Source organism: Stenella coeruleoalba (genome assembly GCF_951394435.1).
Source record: "Stenella coeruleoalba genome assembly, chromosome: 4".
Taxonomy (NCBI): domain Eukaryota; kingdom Metazoa; phylum Chordata; class Mammalia; order Artiodactyla; family Delphinidae; genus Stenella; species Stenella coeruleoalba.
In genome coordinates, this window is record NC_137149.1 from 145,045,102 (window position 1) to 145,064,322 (window position 19,221).

General features: G+C 35.2%; 1 protein-coding gene across 3 annotated transcripts in view; it reads left to right on the forward strand.

The window, feature by feature from the left end:
* The window catches only part of FSTL5 (follistatin like 5), a 1,111,808-nt gene that overhangs the window by 223,324 nt on the left and 869,263 nt on the right, over positions 1–19,221 (forward strand). For 2 of the 3 annotated variants that reach the window (XM_079921028.1, XM_079921031.1), the window contains exon 3: positions 11,200–11,247. The exons of the other annotated variant lie outside the window; for it this stretch is intronic. The gene's annotated coding sequence lies outside the window, so the exon portion shown is untranslated. The remainder of the gene's footprint in view (positions 1–11,199; positions 11,248–19,221) is intronic. 3 annotated transcript variants of the gene reach the window in all.

Consider the following 19,221-nt stretch of genomic DNA (forward strand, 5'->3'; position numbering starts at 1 on the left):
CCTCCCCGCAACATCAATTTTAAATGTTTAAAACTGTAAAGTCAAGACACAGCAGCATAAGCATGTTTTTTTATGGTATGATAAAAACCCAAAGAGTTAAAAGCATATACAGTTAAGTGAGGGAACCATAGCTGAGTCCACCAAGGAAGGCTACATTTGGGGAAACATGCAGCAGAGGACTATTGCTTTTCTTTATAAACCCTATTTTATAGGTGCCGTGTTTGGTGTTTACAGTGCACTATTTTTGTTTGTTGGCATTTTTGTTTTGTTTTTCCATGTTCTGGTACTTTGTTAAAATTCGTTTTCTAAATCTGTGAAATCTTGTCTCAAAGAACATGTACTTTACACTTCTCAAACAATCATTTTAAGGTACTACATTTGAACTAATAAGGCAAGATAGAAATCATTACATATTTGCTTTTGTCCTTTAAAAGACTAAATTTTAGTATAGAAGCTAAGACATGCATAAAAATATGTATACTACAAGATAGAAATGGAAAATTACTAAACAATTGCAAGAAGAATTTAGAAGCGGAAGAAATTCTTTATTACTGAATATATCATAGACAGTGATGAATTCATTTTACCATAATAACAATTATGCAACATCTTCTGTTTTCTTTATTTTTACCTGCTTCCTTAGATTACAATCAGAAATTGGGGCAGTGGGGACTTCTCTGGTGGTCCAGTGGTTAAGATTGCACTCTCAATGCAGGGGGCACGGGTTCAATCTCTGGTCGGGGAACTAAGATCCCACATGCGGCAAGGTACAGCCAAAAAATATATGTATATATTGGGGCAGTGATTTTACGAACTGAAGATCTAAATTAGAATGGGAGTTTGGAAAGCAACAGAAATAAACCCACCTGTATCCAAGGTATTTGGTTGTCAAGAACCCAGCTGCAAGGGAAGGAAAAGCAGAAGCATTAACTAAAACATTGTAAGAGGTACTCCGGAGAGACCATTGCATCTGGAGACAGCAAAAGCCCCACTGGTTCATTAGGGTAAACTGTATAAATTACGAGAATGCCAAAGGCAGGTAAGCTTTGCTGACATCAAAGACCCATGGAAGCACAGGTGTATTCCAATATTATAAAATAACAGATTATCTTGGTGCAATTCTTAACACACACAAAAATATACTTTTTTAGTGAGCTTTATTTACTAAAAACAGAAATAAGTGTTTTTTCTTTAAAACTCTTTCTTCTGTAAAAGATAAACTGAAGCATATTAAAATTTTTGAGTTTATTTGAGCAAAAACTCATTACAATCAGGTAGCGTCAATGGGAAGTGGTTAGGAGCATTCCACTGACAGGGTCTGGTGGGAGAAACTTCTATAGAGAAAAGGCTGAAGAAAAGTAAGGAAATTACTGATTGGCGACAAATTATAGTCTAGTTGGCTGTGATTGGTTGTCCTTAGGTTTCAATTTCCTAACCTTGAGGTGTTTTTTTTCACTTTGGTACCCACCTCAGCCTAGTGGCCTCCTCATTTAATTAATTTAATACTTCCTAATATGTTAAAATGACAGCATGCATATAATTTCTTTTATTTAGAAATACGACTGAGTAAAACATATTCTGGTGAAATGTCATGCCGCTTTCAAAGACACCAGCCAGCAAAGGAGGGTGGCTAGAGATGGTTTTTCCTTAGTACGGCATCAGTCCACTTAAGGCTTGTTGTACTATTCATAATCAGAAGAAAGAGATGATGGATCTTCTCTGTTGGTCTCTGTCATCATTAAGTCCCAAGCTGTTTGGAGAACTTTCACCTAGATCTGCAAACAAAAGGGAGTGAAATGTTTTCCTTTTTTAATCTTGCTTTTCTTGTCCTTTGAAGTAGGCTGGGGTAAACTTTTATTGTGAACACGTATCACTTTCATGTTTAATTTGGAGCAGAGGACAGGGCTTTTGAAAAAGCTAGCTGTTGTCTGCAGTGATATTTTTTCCAAAACATCTGTGGTGATTAATTCAACAGTTAATTTGTGTGCTGTGAAAGGAAATAGGTCATGAAGTGGGGTTTTCAATATGCAAAGATTTGGTAGGGCTCCTTAAGGAAATGACTGAATAAGTGTGCTCTATAATGTAATATATGTTCTCTAGGAGTCTGAGTGTGAAAACAGTAATGTCCATTTTATTTGTTATTTCTGTGTTTTGCTTTGATTTCAACAACCCTAATTATGTGACAAATGGCTCTATTTCAAAGACTACTCTATACAGATACTAAGACAAAAGAAAGAGGCAGTGTTCTTAAAGGAATGTTTCAACTATCTCTGTCCCTCCCCTACATACCTCTATGTTGTTACAGTTGGAGATAAAATGCATATTGGGAGAAGGGAGGGAAATGCTCTCTTACCAGGTGCTGGGCCCCGAGGGCAATAGCACTTTGCTCTTCATGCTGGGGGAGTCTGAGAATTCACTTCTCTGGAGAAATGGTCAGAGAGTGGGCCCCCGCAGGATTCTAGGTAGAAGCTGGATGTGAAGTTTTTCTCTTTGTTTTGATTTGCTCGAGGTATTTTTCTCAAACTGGAATAAGTCTGGTGTATGATCTGAAAAACAGACACCTAATCGTTAATCCAGCTGTTGGGTCCCCCCAAGGGAGGAGTCTCACTCACCAGTGAGTTTTGGGTGTTCTCAATTATCTTCTATGTTCTCTGGGCCCTGCTTAGATGGATGAAGCATTCTCCGGCCACTGTCTTGGCTTTTATGTTATACATAATATTTTAGCTAATGTTGTTCCTTATCATTACCTCACACAGCATACAGAGCATACTTTAGAAATATATATAACGCTGGGACTTCCTTGGTGGCGCAGTGGTTAAGCATCCGCCTGCCAATGCAAGGGACACGGGTTCGAGCCCTGGTCCGGGAAGATCCCACATGCCGCGGAGCAACTAAGCCCCGTGCACCATAACTACCGAGCTTGCACTCTAGAGCCCGCGAGCCACAACTACTGAGCCTGCGCGCCTAGAGACCATGCTCCGCAACAAGAGAAGCCCCCGCAATGAGAAGCCCGCGCACCGCAAGGAAGAGTAGCCCCCGCTCGCCGCAACTAGAGAAAGCCCATGTGCAGCAACAGACCCAACACAGCCAAAATTAAATTTAAAAAAAATAATAAATTTACTAAAAAAAAAAAGAGAAATACATATAATGTTTATATATAACAGTATTTTCTTATATCTTTTGATGCAGATGTGGTAAATATCTGTTTTGGATATAATGGGAAGAGGAAAAGTAGAGGGCTTTGCAATTTCCTGAAAGCCATGTTTATCACAGTTTCTTTTTAGGGAACTATCCTATATGCCAAATATCTGTTCCTTGGAATTAGTCTGGACAGATTTATTTGTTTGTGTGTATGAACAGAATTCTTAGTAGTTTAACAGCTGTGGAACCTGGACAAAACTTTCAGATTGATATTGCACTCTAGATTAAAAATAGTTTTCTTTTTCTGTATTTAAGATACATCTTTCTGGCTCTTTTCATACAAGGGATCGTTTAGACAGAAATATACTTTTTTTCTTTATGAAGCACAGTAAGCTTCTTCCAGAACTTTTTAGGCCAGTAAAATGAAATATTACAAGCTGTGATCAAAACTGATAAAAATAAGGTGGTCTTTGAATCTAAATTTTTTTCGTTATGTCTTACATTGAGGTCATAAAACTGAACTACAGTGAACCACCTGAAAGTGATGTAAAACTGGAAACATGATAAAATACACAAAGTCTAAGTAATCTTGGAAAAATGCAACTCAAGCTTTGATACAGCTAGCCCTGTGCGATGTTTATGATAAATATAGACATACATACATCAATTTCCCATTCATACAAACACACTATTTTTAGTAAATTAACCTCTATCAGGGCAGAGTGGTACAAGTAGTATCCACAGATGTTTTAAAAAGTATTATGAAAAATTCTTGCTTATATTTGCAAAAGGCTGTCCTGACATAGCCTTACTCAGGAGTGAGGATGAAAAAGAAAATTCTGAGACCTCTCTCACGGGTCTCTGAAGGGTTCGTGAAGGGCCTCCGTGGGGTAGTTATTGATCCTCCTAAGTAGGTTCTGGCAGTTTTGAACAATCAGGTGTTTATTCACACAAGTAAATGCATTGCTTTGGCATTAGGAGGCGAAGAGGAAGGGGTACAAAGATGTGTAAACCATGTTCCTGTCTAGATAGTTTGTGGTAAAGAAACATATGTGAAATCTATCACTATTATACAAGCTCTCATATTCTGGTGATTAAAAACACATAATATAAAGATGTAAGAATTCAGAAGAAAGAGGAATCACATTTGGAATGTTGGCAGGAAAGACTGCAGAGTGTTTTATTTGATTTGGGGCTTGCAGCATTATTGTTTGGGAACTGAGGGTGCAATGAGGAAAGGTAGAGAAGTACAAGGGTTTTTAGGAAAGAGAAGCAATAAAATGTTTTCCGGAACAAAACATTCATCTAAGGTATGAAGACAGCTGTAAAGCTTCAAAAGCAATTAAGTCCATATGGTACAAGTCCGTATACTCAAAGTTTCATAATTTATATTTAACATACTGGTCTTTAGAAAGAAAAGCCATGGCAGGAGCACAGGACCACAAGGTAAAATAAAATATTATTTATTCAGACACATTGTGCAAAATACTTTAAAATAACTGGATGTTCCTTAGCACCAGGAATGGCAGAATGGCTCCCTAACTTCCAAAACAGATAGGATGTTAACACTTTCTCCTCTTTCTGGTCATTCAGTTCTTTTACATTCTTACATGATAACCCAGTTTATACACAATGCTCTATATTTCGTTTTCTCTTTTTAATTTAATTGGATATGAGTGTGCTTCTGATGACAAATGCTGGAGTATTCATTCCTATCTATCTTGAAAATCTAGGCATATCAAAGTCTTTTAAAGTACTTTTCATCTGTAAGGAACAGAATTCTCTAAGATTATTAATTGTGACTACACAGGAAAATTTCCAGAGATTTCCAGAAAGGTCACAAAAGTAAAAGCCACTTTTTTTTTTTTTTAATGAGCACATCCTTATCTCTGTGACACTAACAGCCGACACCATGCTCTATCTCTTTTTTAATTCTTTGTCTTGTCTTTTGAAAAATAAAAATGCACACATTAAAAAAAGACCAAATGTCATGTCAGCCCAGATTAGTGCGTGTGTGTGCGAGCACGCACACACACATACACACACACACACACACACACACACACACACAAAACCCCAGAAGGCTTTTACAGAATGTTTATAGCAGCTTTCCTTATAATAACCTCAAACTGGAAACAGTCCAGGTGCCCATAGATAGGAGAATAAACAGACAAATTGGGATAAAATTATACAACTTAATTCTACCCAGCAATAAAAAGGAACTCATTTAGATAAAAACAATATAACTCAGCACAAAAAGAGTGAAAGAACTTTACACAAAATAGTACATTATTCTGTACATATGAACTTGTAAAACTGGCAAAACTTTTCTACGGTGAGAGAAAAACAATGGTTGTCTCTGGAGTCTGTGGACACAGAATGGATGGAAAAGTGAAGGGATTTGGGGTCTAGGGTAATGTTTATATCTCAAGATGTTGGGGGTTACGTGTATCTACCCACTTGCCAAAACTCAGTGAATGTTCACCTAAAATTTCTGAGTTTCACCGTATGTAAGCTTAAACCCTAAAGAAAATAAACCAGCAAACAAATGTTAAATCATAGTAAATGATATGCAAGATGAAGTATTTAGGGAAAGTCTACTTCTGCCTGAAATTTACTTTGAAATATATCAAAAATAAGATTGACAGATGAGGATTAGAGAGATGGATCAATATGTTATAAAGTAAGCACAGTATGATGTTTAAGTATAGAAACTAGACCGTGATGGGTATGTTGATGGTCACTGAAAAAGTCTTTTAAGTTTTCCAATTTGCAAATTTTCACAATTAAATCCTGGAACACTTATGTTTTGTTTGTTTCTTTTTACTATATTACAGCACTGAACACAATGTCTGGTATTCGGGAGTGTCCAATCAAATATTAGAAAGAAAAAATAACGAATGGATAAATAGGGAGAATTATGAACATGAAGCCCCAATAAAAGAACCAGTCAGCAGGACCCTTTTCTTGGCATTTTACTAATCGGCTTTGTGACCCCGGCTATAACCTGATCCTACTCTTTTCTTCTTTCCCAGAACAGCGCTGCCAAACAGTTGAGATGATTCGCAGAGAATCAAATTCTTTCTTAACCTCAGAGGGTCAACATCTGGATGGTCCCCGTCCGGGGAAAGGGGCAGAGGAGGAAGTTACAGAAACACAGAAATACAGAAATACAGAAATGGTTATTTTGACCATAATAATTTCAGAAAATCCGTAATCTTAGATGGGTTCAGTAGTTTGGGGTTTTTGGTGCTGTCGTTTTAATGCTTGATATTCCTCAGTTGGTCTTTCAGACCTCTGTCACTTCCCCCTTCTCACATCCAGATGGAGCGCTATTTATGAACGAGGACTGGACAGGGCAGCTCCCTGAATTGCTGACTCTGGTACCAAACTTGTCTCGTCTGAATATTCTGCTCGCTGAATATGTTGCTGCTGAAATCTTTGTCTGGGGTAAACTCTGGTCTTCTCCCATGCCTCTCCCCAGTTTTCTTTGGCCAGGTGTGTATTGGTTTCATAGGGCAGCCATAACAAATTACCCAAACTTGGTAACTTAAAACAACAAGCATGTATACTCTCACAGGTCTGGAGACCAGAAGTCTGAATGCAAGGTGCAGGCAGGTTTCATTCTTTTTGGTTTTTTAAATTATTTATTTTTTAATTAAAGTATAGTTGATTATTTACATACTTTTGCAAGGTAGATTAAGAATCCTGAGAAGGAACAATGGCTTGGTTTTTGTTTGTTTGTTCGGTAAACTTGATAAACATTAGTTCATTTTAATTAAATATTAAAATTATTCCATATTTTCCATTTTAGAGGTAAAGAGAGTGACATATATAATTTTGATGAACACATAAATTCATCATTATATAAACACACAACAGAATAAAGAGTAAAAATAAAGTTAGAGATTAACATAGAGACATTTGTTATAAGGCAAAGAAATGGGATTTTGAGTCAGATATTCAAATCGAATCACAACTCTGTCAAATATTTGGGAAAATGTATTAAAGAGTTTGTTTACAATGTGAGGATAGTAAAGATTAAGTATAATAATGCAGGTGAACTGGCACTAATTTTAGTCTGACTCATAAAATGAGTTCTTGTTATTTGTATTGTTATTATTAGAATCTTCAATTCAGGCTTGGCATGAATATGCATTGACAACTGTTTTCATAATTTTTTATCATCACCAAATGTTTAATACTGTTTCATCCATAATTTCTCATTTCTAATTCACTGTAATTTTATGATTGTAATATGAACATCATTGCAGTTTTATCAGCATCATAAGTAATTAGGCCAAGCCAGATTTTGTGATCATTATGCTGTTGTTGTTAGTAAATAAAAGGTCTGTTTTCAAACATAACATCCAGATGGTTAGTTAATATTCATAACTAAGTGCTTTTTCTCATTACTTCTGACTCACGCTTTAAAGGTACATTTAAGTTAATGATATCATCATAAAAGTTATTTGAAATGCCAAACCACAGTTTCATATAAGATAACGCAATCACTTTATTGACTATTATTTCTTGAAAGTTAATCTCAAAACTTATTTTTATTTATTTATTTTTTTTTTTTTGCGGTACGTGGGCCTCTCACCGTTGTGGCCTCTCCCATTGCGGAGCACAGGCTCCGGACGCGCAGGCTCAGCGGCTATGGCTCACGGGCCCAGCCGCTCCGCGGCATGTGGGATCCTCCCGGACCGGGGCACGAACCCGTGTCCCCTGCATCGGCAGGTAGACTCTCAACCACTGCATCACCAGGGAATCCCTCAAAACTTATTTTTAATTTTATTGCATACTTAACTTCAATTCACATTTTTAATGCTCTTTTTACACCTAAGTGGAGATGTTTTGAAAATATGAAACACTTTGATTTGATTAATACTATTGGGTATGTTTTCTTGCTATAATATAATAAGAATAGCATATTATTTTGAATGAGATATGCCTAATTTCAAATTTCTGAAAACAATTAATCCCTTTTAGTGTTTCACTTTTATAATTTTTTAAAATAGGAAATATATTTTTGTTAGAACACTGTTTATGTCATACATGCTTTGTATCTGGCATTAGAAAACAGTAACTCCTGTTCACATAAAATAAATTGATCCTTTAGTTCCTAAGTCATGTACTAGTACCTATATGTGGCATCATATCTAGTTAGTAGTATAAACTGATCATGACACTCTGAATCTTTATGTCATGGTTAGGCATGAAATTCAGGTTTTGATGCATTAGGTGGTGCATAGGAAAGTAACTAGTAACTAGTACTACTTACTAGAGACAGAGATTCAAGGTCTTGACACAGATATAACACACTAGCGAGCCAAGTGACTAAATGGCTAAGTCTTCCTCTGTACTGAGTTGTCTTTTTAGTTATAATAATATTGGTTGTTATGCATATCTTACGTTGACAAAAATATCAGTTGAGTTTATTACTATGAAATACTTGGAAAATGTAAAAATACGAATGCAACAATTTTACTGCTTGGGGAGTACAATAAAATTGTCAGCTGTCTCTAATTTTGGACCACATTGAAAAGAAGTGATTTCCTGAAAATAAGATTAGCAAGTTACTACACAAATTGTATAGACTCAGTCATCTGACAAACTAATATCTTTAAGAGATTTCTCTTAAATTAGAGTTATAAATTTCCAAGTATATGGAGAATGCATTCTTCATAAACAATTATTTTATTGAAAAAATTTAAGGCAAATCTGGTTAACAATAGGTACAACAAACATGAACTTTAGAAGAGAAAATCCCCAATTAAAATTTGTGTGACTATATTTCTAGCCTATCAAGGGGAGGCACATTCACTCTTACAGGCATGAGAATTCTACTTGTAATTTATTTTGGGGGGGCAGGGAGTACATTATTTTCCTATGGCTGCTATAACAAATTACCACAAGCTTTGTGTTATCACTCATTTATTATCTTATATACATACTTACTATCTTAAACACATACTTAACCATCTCACAGTTCTGGAGGTCACTATTCTGAAATCAGTTTCACTGGGCTGAAATCAAGGTGTCAGCTGGGCCATGCTGTCTCTGAAATGTCTAAGGAGAGAATTGGTTTCCTTGTCTTTTCCAGTTTATAGAGCTGTCTTCCTTACCTCTTGTCTTTCCCTTCATCTTCAAGTCAGCAGTGTAGACTCTCCAAATCTCTGTCTGCTGTGGTTGTTGCATTGTCTTCTGCTGTGTCAAGTTCCCCGAAGACTTTCTCTTTTAAAGGTACTTCTGATTACATCCAGGGCCTACTCATGTAATAGGGGATAATTTACCCATTTCAAGATCTTAATTTTATCACATCTGCAAAGTCCTTTGGCCATGTTTTTATAGTTTTATAACATTCACAGATTCCAGGGTTTAGGACTTAGATATCTTTGGGGGCCTCTCACAGAGGGCAGGGATGTTTCTTTTACTTTTGTCTTTATTAGTATTATTATTTTTTGCAATAGTCAAATTAAGCATTAGTCATGATATATTAAATATATTTGCTTTAATAATGGGCACGTGTAAAAATCAAAGCCAGTTCTTTGCTTCTGTTATCGTATTCTGTTGAAAATTTGGAGAATGGAGAAAGTGCTGTCTGAAAAAAAAAAGTTGCCCTCCAGTCACTTGGAAGTTACAGCTTTCCTCTCCATTACAAAGCAATAAATAAGCAGCTAGTTTATTACAATCTGTATAACATATTAATAGTTTTAATTCAGTCTTTGGGGAAAATTAAAAAAGAAAAAAGTGATCTACATTTGCTTTCTGAGATCAAAACCCTGACTCTTTTCTTTTGCCACATCAAGTTTTTTTGTTGCTGAAGGTCCTGTCTGAGCTCCAACAAATATTTCCTTTGACGTCTGTAATGGTTAAATAATGAGGCAACATGATATTTGCCCGGTTACAAATAATTTCCCACTACATATGTACACTGATATTGGCTAGGCAATAGCAAGACTTTAGATAAAACATACTATAATATGGCTACGTTAATCAAATTTATTTCAAAATGCTGTTACTTAAACGTACTGATTTGGAGTGCGGTAAAGGCGGCATGTTGAAGGCAGGTTAGTGTGTAATTACAGAAAAAAAATGATGAGGATTTTCAGCTTCTGATACAATATCTATAGTATAATAATAATATTGATACATAGAATTTGTAAAACTTACATGCAGTAGGAGCTAAATTGCTTTTAAAAAAATGACACAATTTCAAGATGGAGATTAAAAGGCCTCTCATATAAGAAGAACAAGAGTAAGTAAGAGAAGCTAAGAATTTGACAAATTATTACACAGCTCAGAAGAGGCAGAACTTGGACTTAACCCCAAGTTTTTCTGACACTATAAGGTTAGAATTGCTGCTGATAATAATGCTAAGGCAAACATTAATCTATTTTCTCTTTCATATACAGTCCATTATATATAAATTTGGAGAGAAATAACGTCAATCAGCATTATATTGTATTTTTCCTGCCTTCCTTCGGATTGGGTATTTCTTATGATTATATATCTTTTCTCCATTATTGGCTTTAGCTAATTATTTTATTTTTAGAAATTGCTCTGAGATTTAAATATTGCAAGTTTAACTTATCACAGTCTACTTTCAGAGAATGTTATACCATCTCTCACGTAGTTAAAGAAAACTTACATTAGACTTTCGTTTTATCCTTCAAGTTCTTCATACTATTATCCTTATACATGTTATTTCTATATATGTCATAAACCTCATAATATGTTTTTACTGTTTTGTTTAGTCAATTTATTATCAATTAAACATTTTAAATGAGATTTTAAATACATACTCCAATTTTTATGATTTCTGGTGCTCTTCATTCTTTTCTGTAGAAGCACATTTTCATCTGGTATCATATTTCTTCTGCCAGAGTAACTTCTTCAACATTTCTTGTAGTGCAAGTGCATTGGTAATGGACTCTCTCAGCTTTTTTTCTGAAAAAGTATTTTGCCTGAAGTTTTTGAAAGACAATTTTTCTGTGTTCAGAATTCCAAGATGACTTTTTCTCCCTTGACATTGATATTCTCTTCTGCTTACAGAGTCTCTGGCAAGAAATTTGCTGTGGTCCTCTCTTTGCTCCTCTGTAGGTAAGTTTCTTTATTCTCTGCTGTCTTCAAGATTTTCTCTTAAATTTTGTTTTCCAGCAGCTTGATAATCATGTGCCTACTTAGGTGAATATTTATTTGTGGTTCTCTAGGTTTAAATAGATTTGTGGGCTTTCATTTATTTTGGAAATTCTTGGCTACTTTCTACTGAAATTCTTTTGATCCCTTCATTTTCCCCTTCCTAAACTCCAATGAAACATATGTTAGACTGTTTGATATATTCCTACAACCCTTGAATGCTCTGTTCTATTTGTTTGCATTGTGCGTTTTGTTTCATTTTGGGTACTATGCATATTTGCATCTTCAAGTTCAGTGGTTATTTCCTCTGCTGGGTTCATCTTGTTGAGTAACTCATTAAGGGATTTTTCATTTCTGATACTGTGTTTTTATTTGGATTCTTTTTATGGATTCCATCTGTATACTAAAATTCACCATTTGCTCATGCTCGCTGTTTACCTTTTTCACTAAAACATTTAACATATTAAATATAGTTATTTTAAAGCCATCATTCTTATAGTTTCAGCATTTTGTACGTCTCTGAGACTATTTTAACTTTTAATCATGAATCTAGTTTTGTTATCTTGATGTTTTTACAAATCCTGTACTTTTTAATTGAATTTTGAACATTGTGTACAAAAAAAAAAGACTAAAGACTTATGAATATTATATTTCTGCTTGGAAATAGTCATACCGTATCTTCTATCAGACTGTTAGTGTAGGGAATAAGTCAATCTAGTCAGAGGCTGAATGGTTTAGGGTTTTGCTTTTAGTACAGTTACTTTCAGTGTACAACAGGCTTCACATTCCCGGGCTGCCCTTACCTTGTGGTTAGATTGAAGTCTGTTATGGCGATTTTTCAGTGTTCTTTCACTCTCGTCTTTTGGCAGGCTTTGCACACTTGTAACATAAAGAGGAGGTGGTCTCTTCTCTTTTATCCTTCTCCAGTGGTAGGCTGCTCTTGTTGGTTACTCAGTAAATGGCTCAGAAGCAGGGCAGGAGGTGTTTCTTTCTTTCTTTATTTTTTTAATTGAAGTATAGTTGGTTTACAATAGTTTATTAGTTTCAGGTGTACAACATAGAGATTTGATATTTTTACAGATTATAGTCCATATAAAGTTATAAAATAATGCCTATATTCCCTGTGCTGTACATAAAGGGGCGTTTCTTCATTCTCCTGTTTAGTCAAAGGCTTGGGCAGGCCCTGTGCATCTGAGCCTCAAGGGTATATCTTTCTCAGCATTTCTGCACCTCCCGAGTGATAGACAACACTTCTTCACACTTCTTCACACTCAGGGCAGAGACCAGCGTGAAAGCTAGCTTTGTGTCACCTCTCTTCCACATGGCAGTCAAACTTTGTCCTGTATCAGTGGGAGTTCTTGGACAGGAGGGTTTTTTCTGCATCCCTTCAGGCTGACGAACTTTCCCTAAGGAAGTGTGTTGTGATATATTTCATACTGAATGTAAAGCTTTTGGTCTTATTCCATTGTGAAAGTATTAGAAATTCCTTTCCCTGAATGACAACAAGGAGAGAGGTGAGGGTTTGAAGTTTTAAAAGACTTACTGTGGAGAATAAGCAGTTGACTAGAAAAACATGGATAGATAGCAAGAATAATCAAAATTTTGGAAGAAACAATACTTATTCTTTTTTTACTTTTTATTTTTTTCAGGATCAAATCACAGCCTCTCTGGAGGTAAGAGAGAATAGGGTATTAGCACTTCATAGTTACAGAGTTCCAGGTGGGAGTAGTGGAAGGATAATTGGACAAAAGAGTTTGGAATATAGTTGAGATTATTTGAAGTGATATGGCAGTGATAGTAAGGTTGACAGGAAATGAAGCAGGAATAGACATTTGTGCATAACAATCTAGACTGGTGAATGGGCGAGATGTTTCAGTTATTAAAAAAACAAACAAACAAACTTGTGAGCAAGAATAGTTGAAAGCACAAGATAAAAGCATAAAAAAGATTCAGGAAAAGTAATGTCCTCATGAGACAATCATGTTTCAATTTAGACCCAGAGGTATGGGGAATGTACAGTTCATAGCTATGAGGGTCAGGTAGTTTAGTTAGTCATAGAATGTGTTGGGGAGGAGGACATTTCCCCCTTCCCCACTGAAATTCTTTTGAATGGTCTAATAATTACATTGAAACAGGACAGATTAACAGGAGACAAAAACAACAATTTAATTCATATGCATGAAGGCCTCATAAAAGTGAGATACCTGAAGTAACCTAAGCAGGTTGTTTTACACCAGGTTTAGCTTAACAAAACAATTACTTGTGAAGATTTAATGAAACAAAACAGCTTGTGCTTGGGGTAGCAGACTAATGAAAAAGGATGTGTTTGTTTATACAGTTTTCTTAGGCTTGAGGTCCCTAACTCTGATGATAAGGATGCTTTCTAACCTCCTGTTATAAAGGAGTATACCTTCACATGAAAGATTAATTTTCTATTTTCAGGGGGAAAGAGGAGAGTCAAAACACTTTTTTAATATCAATTTATTTCACCAGATGTTTCTCAAGTAACTTTAATACAAAATCATCAATATGCCTTTGTGACATATCTTGGGGTAGACTGCTTCTGAGCCCAACAAATGGATACCAAACAGTATATATTCGAGACTTTAGCTCACGTTAGATAAGAGATACCATCATCAAGTTCGGTAGGTGTCAGTGCATTCTTGTCACGTAGATGTGGATTTGGGGGTGGGATGGGTTAGGGTTACCCTGTAGATGAATTGCCACCTTTTCCTGTAGAAAGTTGTGCCTGTTCACATGCATGCTGTGTGGTGGAAGGGCTTCCAGTCCTGAGAAGAGAAAATAGGTATTTTGTTATTACGGATGGAAATCCTTCTGGATTCAGAAGAACTCCAAGTATATTTGGGTAAGAAGCTATGCTGACATATACATGGTCAGTCACATGCAGGAGATTTGGCAATGTCATAAGAAGATTATCTGGAGGCCAACTTAGTATCTGCCTTTTCAAATTACTATCAATGATATGTTGACCAAATTAATCAACTTCTAGGAGCTTCCAGTTTTCTTCTTTTAAAAGGGAACACCTAATAAGACATTATGAGGATTAGATAATAAATAGCATAAACACAACAGTAATTTATTATGTTCTGTTTGTGGTCAGGTAAAATTCTAATATATGCTTTACGTGGACGATTTGTATTATTTTCTATTAGATAGGAATTCCTCAAAAATGCGATGATATTATTATTTCATTATTTTTATTATACTAGGGTTTTTGACTTGATAATGGATGTCATGCATAGTCTTTGATGCTAAGGAATTAATAATTTGTCCAAGAATTATAATCTCCATTTGTAGAAGACATTTGTATCATTCCTTTCAGTTTATTTTGTAAACAATTTTTAACCAAAAATGTTTTCTTCTCTTTCTCTTTTTCCTTCTTCTCCTTCTCTTGCTCCTACTTCCCCTTTCTTCTAGAGGCGGGAGGATGAATTTTTTTAAGGGAAGACAATAGGGGAAAAGCTCTGTGTTGGTTTTAGACACCAAACTTTGGTATAAAATACTCATTAGTTCAAGTTTCTTGCCATGTTTTTTTTTGTGGCAACATTCTAAAAAGTGCTGAGCAAAGAGTTCTATGGGTAAGGCAGGTCATTCTCAAAGCGTAAACTTTTATTAATTGTAAATTATTCAAGCCTTGTCAAGTTTTAATTTTCTTGCCAAATTCTATTATTAAAAATAATGACATGTCATATTGAGATCAAATTTAAGTGCCTTAGAAATATTACTAATGTTAAAATTAAATTCATGACATTTTAAGTTTCTGATGATCTTTCTAGCTGTTTTTTGCTCTCTAAACATGGTATCTTACCAAAATGGATAACTGTTGTTTCTATTCAGTAAGTAACTCTATAGTGTAAAGAAAAATACAGCTTGACTTTGTAGAGTATACAAACCTGCAAGATAGTCTATTAAAATGAAAACTAGTTTTCCAGTTTTTATTTCTGATTTAATATGATGGAGAATTATCTACCTCCCTTTCCTCACAGATGTCATTATAAAGTATCAAGGGAAGAAACACAGGAACATAATTTTAACTTGAAAGAAAATTGGAGAAATCTCTAACCTCAGATTACTAAGAAGGGGGAGGTGCTTCAAAATCCTCTATAAATGCAAAAGTGTTGCATACAATTTACAGTGGAAAAAAATTACGGTTGTAGTTTTTGACAAAACTAGGTAATTTTCAAAATACATAAATTTTCAGAGTTAAGGGCAGAGGGGAGATAAATCTAAGACTACCAGTTATCACTAAGAAATAAGAGAAAAAATTAATGAGCTATCTCTGCTTCTACTAAAACATTCGGTCCACATGGTTTTTCAGAGAAAATTTCATATAAAGTTTAAGAAACATATAAGGCTAATGCTGTTTAAATTGTACCAAACCATAGAACATGTACAAAAGCTTTTGAATTCTTTTTATGTAGACATTATAACATTTATACCTAAATCCAACCAAGATAACATACATATTAATAAAGAAATACCTTATCACTCTTTGTTTCTTGTTTTCTTAATTTTTTATTGAAATATAGTTGATTTACAATGTGTTAGTTTCAGGTGTACAGCAAAGTGATTCAGTTATTTTTATATATATATATATATATATATATATATATATTCAGGGTTTTTTTCCATTATAGTTAATTACAATGTTTTGAATATACTTTCCTGTGCTATACAGTAGGTCCTTGCTGTTGGACTATTTTATGTATTGTAGTCTGTATATGTTAATCTCAAACTCTTAATTTATCTCTCCTCCCACCCCTGCTATCCCCTTTGGTAACCATAAGTTTGTTTTCTATGTCTGTGAGTCTATTTCTGTTGTATAAATAAGTTCATTTATCTTTTTTTTAGGTTCCACATATAAGCAGTATCATATTATATTTGTCTTTCTCTGTTTGACTTACTTCACTTAGTATGATAACCTCTAGGTCCATCCATGTTGCTGCAAATGGTACTACTTCATTATTTTTGTATGGCTGAGTAATATTTAATTGTGTATATGTACCACATCTTCTTCATCCATTCATCTGTCAATGGACACTTGGGTTACTCTTTATTTCTTTAAAATCTATGGTATACGTACTAGCAATTATACTTCCAACTTCCATATCTCTTTTACTTTTAAAATTTCTTCTCTTCCTATCAGCTTCTGAGAAATTTATTTTGCCTTATCTTGCAGGTCAATAATCCATCCTGCTCTGGTTTTCATTCTAGAACTCAGCCCATCTGTTGAGTTCTTTATCTTAATTATTGCTTTTTATTAATAGTAGTTTCTGTTTGGCTTTTATGACTTCATGTGCATTTTTACTGCTCCAATCTTCCCTTACCTCTTTGTGAATAATGAATATGCTTATTTTAAATTATCGTTTATCACATATATTACTTCTGCCTCATCTGATCTACCTTCTCTTTCTCTTCCAGCTGTGGCATACAAAAGATGTATCTTATTTTCCTGTGAGTTATTTTTTTGGCGCTATATTCATGACAGTTGATGATGTGTACAGTAGAGGAGCAGCTAAAGTCAGATGCTAGCTTGTGACTTGTGTGATGATTTTAAGGTAGGGATGACAAGTGTGAAATAAAATTCAGATTTTATGGCAAGAAAAAGAATTTAAACATAAAAAATATTTCTCTGCCCTTTGGTCTCCTCTCTTCCCTCTCCTGTGCATTGTACATCTGCATTATGCATTGACCAAAACTCCCATCAGCAGAAATACATGCTCAATCATAAAGAGCAACATTCTCTTAGCATCAACAAGACAACTTCTTAAAAAATAACATTTTTTCTTGATCTTGTAAGGGGGCATGATGACACTGAGATCTGGAATACATAAACAGTCAACGATATGTCATTTAATGTATAGCCCTCTGTGTCAAAAATGTTACATAACTGTGCTTTGACTTAATGGGAAGAACAGTTCTTGGAGCTTTCTGAGATGCTATCCTTGGGTTATAACCCTCAATTGGCTTGAATAAAATTTTCCATTTCTTTCTTAGATCAGTTGATTAATTTTTTGTCGACAACCTCAAAGAGTTATACTAAACTAATAAGGCTTATTTAGCATATTAAATTACATGGGAAGCATTGTCACATAAGCAATATTAAACATTTGTAGGTTGTTTTGTGTGCATGAATGTTATTAATATGTGTTCTAAAATTTATATGACATTCCTAAAATCTGATATGTCTTGGTAAAATGTTAACAGTCTTAATTCTAGTTATCTTAAAATGTTATATGTCACAGAAATGACAATCTTTTAAATTAATTGTATTGTACTCAGATCTGTATGCCATTATGTCTTTTGAAATTTGTAGACAGTTATCATTTTACTTTGATGCTTTTGCAAAAATTCTTTATCGTCAAGAAAATTCGTAGCAAGGTCTTTTTGACAATTATAGGTTTCTGATAACTTTCAGATCATAACACTGAACTCGGTAAAAAATTAGAGAATTCTAATGGAAAACCTGATAACTTCATGAAACTGCTAAGAAAAAAATCAAGTTCAACAAGAATTAATTACATGGCACTGAATGACCCAATGAATATGATTATAATTGTCATAACTTTTCCTGACATTTTACTAGCTTTCTAATCTTTGTTTTCCAGTTATAAGGAAAACAAGATAATTGTGATCCACCACAATTTCATAAAGTATATCTTGGTAAGCAGAATTGAAACATTCTCCCTACTTGATCCCTCCAGAATTTGAAAGCGCTTAATGAATAGTCTTATGTTCCTGACAATTTTTGTTAGTTACATAAGTTCACTAAAAATCTGCTCTCATTGTGACAGGACACATTTCGAAACATTATATTACCAAGGTTTTGACTCTAATGTCATATTTGAGAATGTGAACAGAATCGGATATAACCAGACAGCTTTAAGGCACTTAGTTTGACTCTATGTAGCCATAAAGCCTTTTGGAAAACAGGCAGGTACTTTGCCTACCTGATTCCCAGCACCCATATTAGGTGAGTAAGGAAGATCACTTTCTGGCAGGTGCAGGAACCTCAGGATATTTTGGGGACCTCAAGAAGAGAGAAATTCACCCAAATCTACAGGTATTACAGGCAAATCTGATGGCAAACCCTTGGCTTCTTGGCCTCCTGGCCTTGAGAGGTATTTAAAATTTCCACCTAGAGATTCCTTATGAAAAGTTCCAGCAAAGCAAATTTAAAAGAGCCTTTATGGTCAGTTGCTATTCTTTCTGGACTATGCAAGTAATCAGGCCAAGTTTATTGAAACTAGACATTTTCTGAAAACAAATTAGCCTAATTTGGCTATCGTTGACTTAAAAAAAATGAGGGTAAATTTAGAAAAAAAATTACGTTTCAGTAGTGGATGTTAGATTCTAGTTCCTTAATCATCTTAGAGGTTTTTACCGGCTCTGCTCAATGTATGTGGAGATGTTTATTTCTTCTGGAAGCTCTGCCACATTCATTTCAAACCTGTCCTGGACATCACTGAGGATGTTGGCATCATTCTCATCAGACACGAAAGTAATAGCCAGGTCTTTGGTTCCAAAGCAACCCGCACGGGCCACGTGGCGGAGGTAGGTGTCCGAGTCCTCGGGAATGTCGTAATTGAAGACAGTGTTGACACGCTCAATGTCCGTTCCTCAGCCAAACAGATTGGTGGCCACCAGGATCCACCACTGGAAGTCCTTGAACTGCTTGATAACATGACAGTTGCTTCTCCTGGGCCACGCCCCTGTGGATGGCAATGGCTGGGAAGTTCTGCTCCATGAGGAGCCGGGCTAAGGCCATGCAGCATTGCACCGACTTCACAAATATCACCACCTGGTTAAACTCCAGCTCGTCCAAAAGATCAAAGAGCTTGCAGTTCTTCTGCAGGAAGTCTGATGTAGTACTGCTGCAGCCCAAGCAGTGTGAGCTTGGTCTCGTCGTCCACAAAC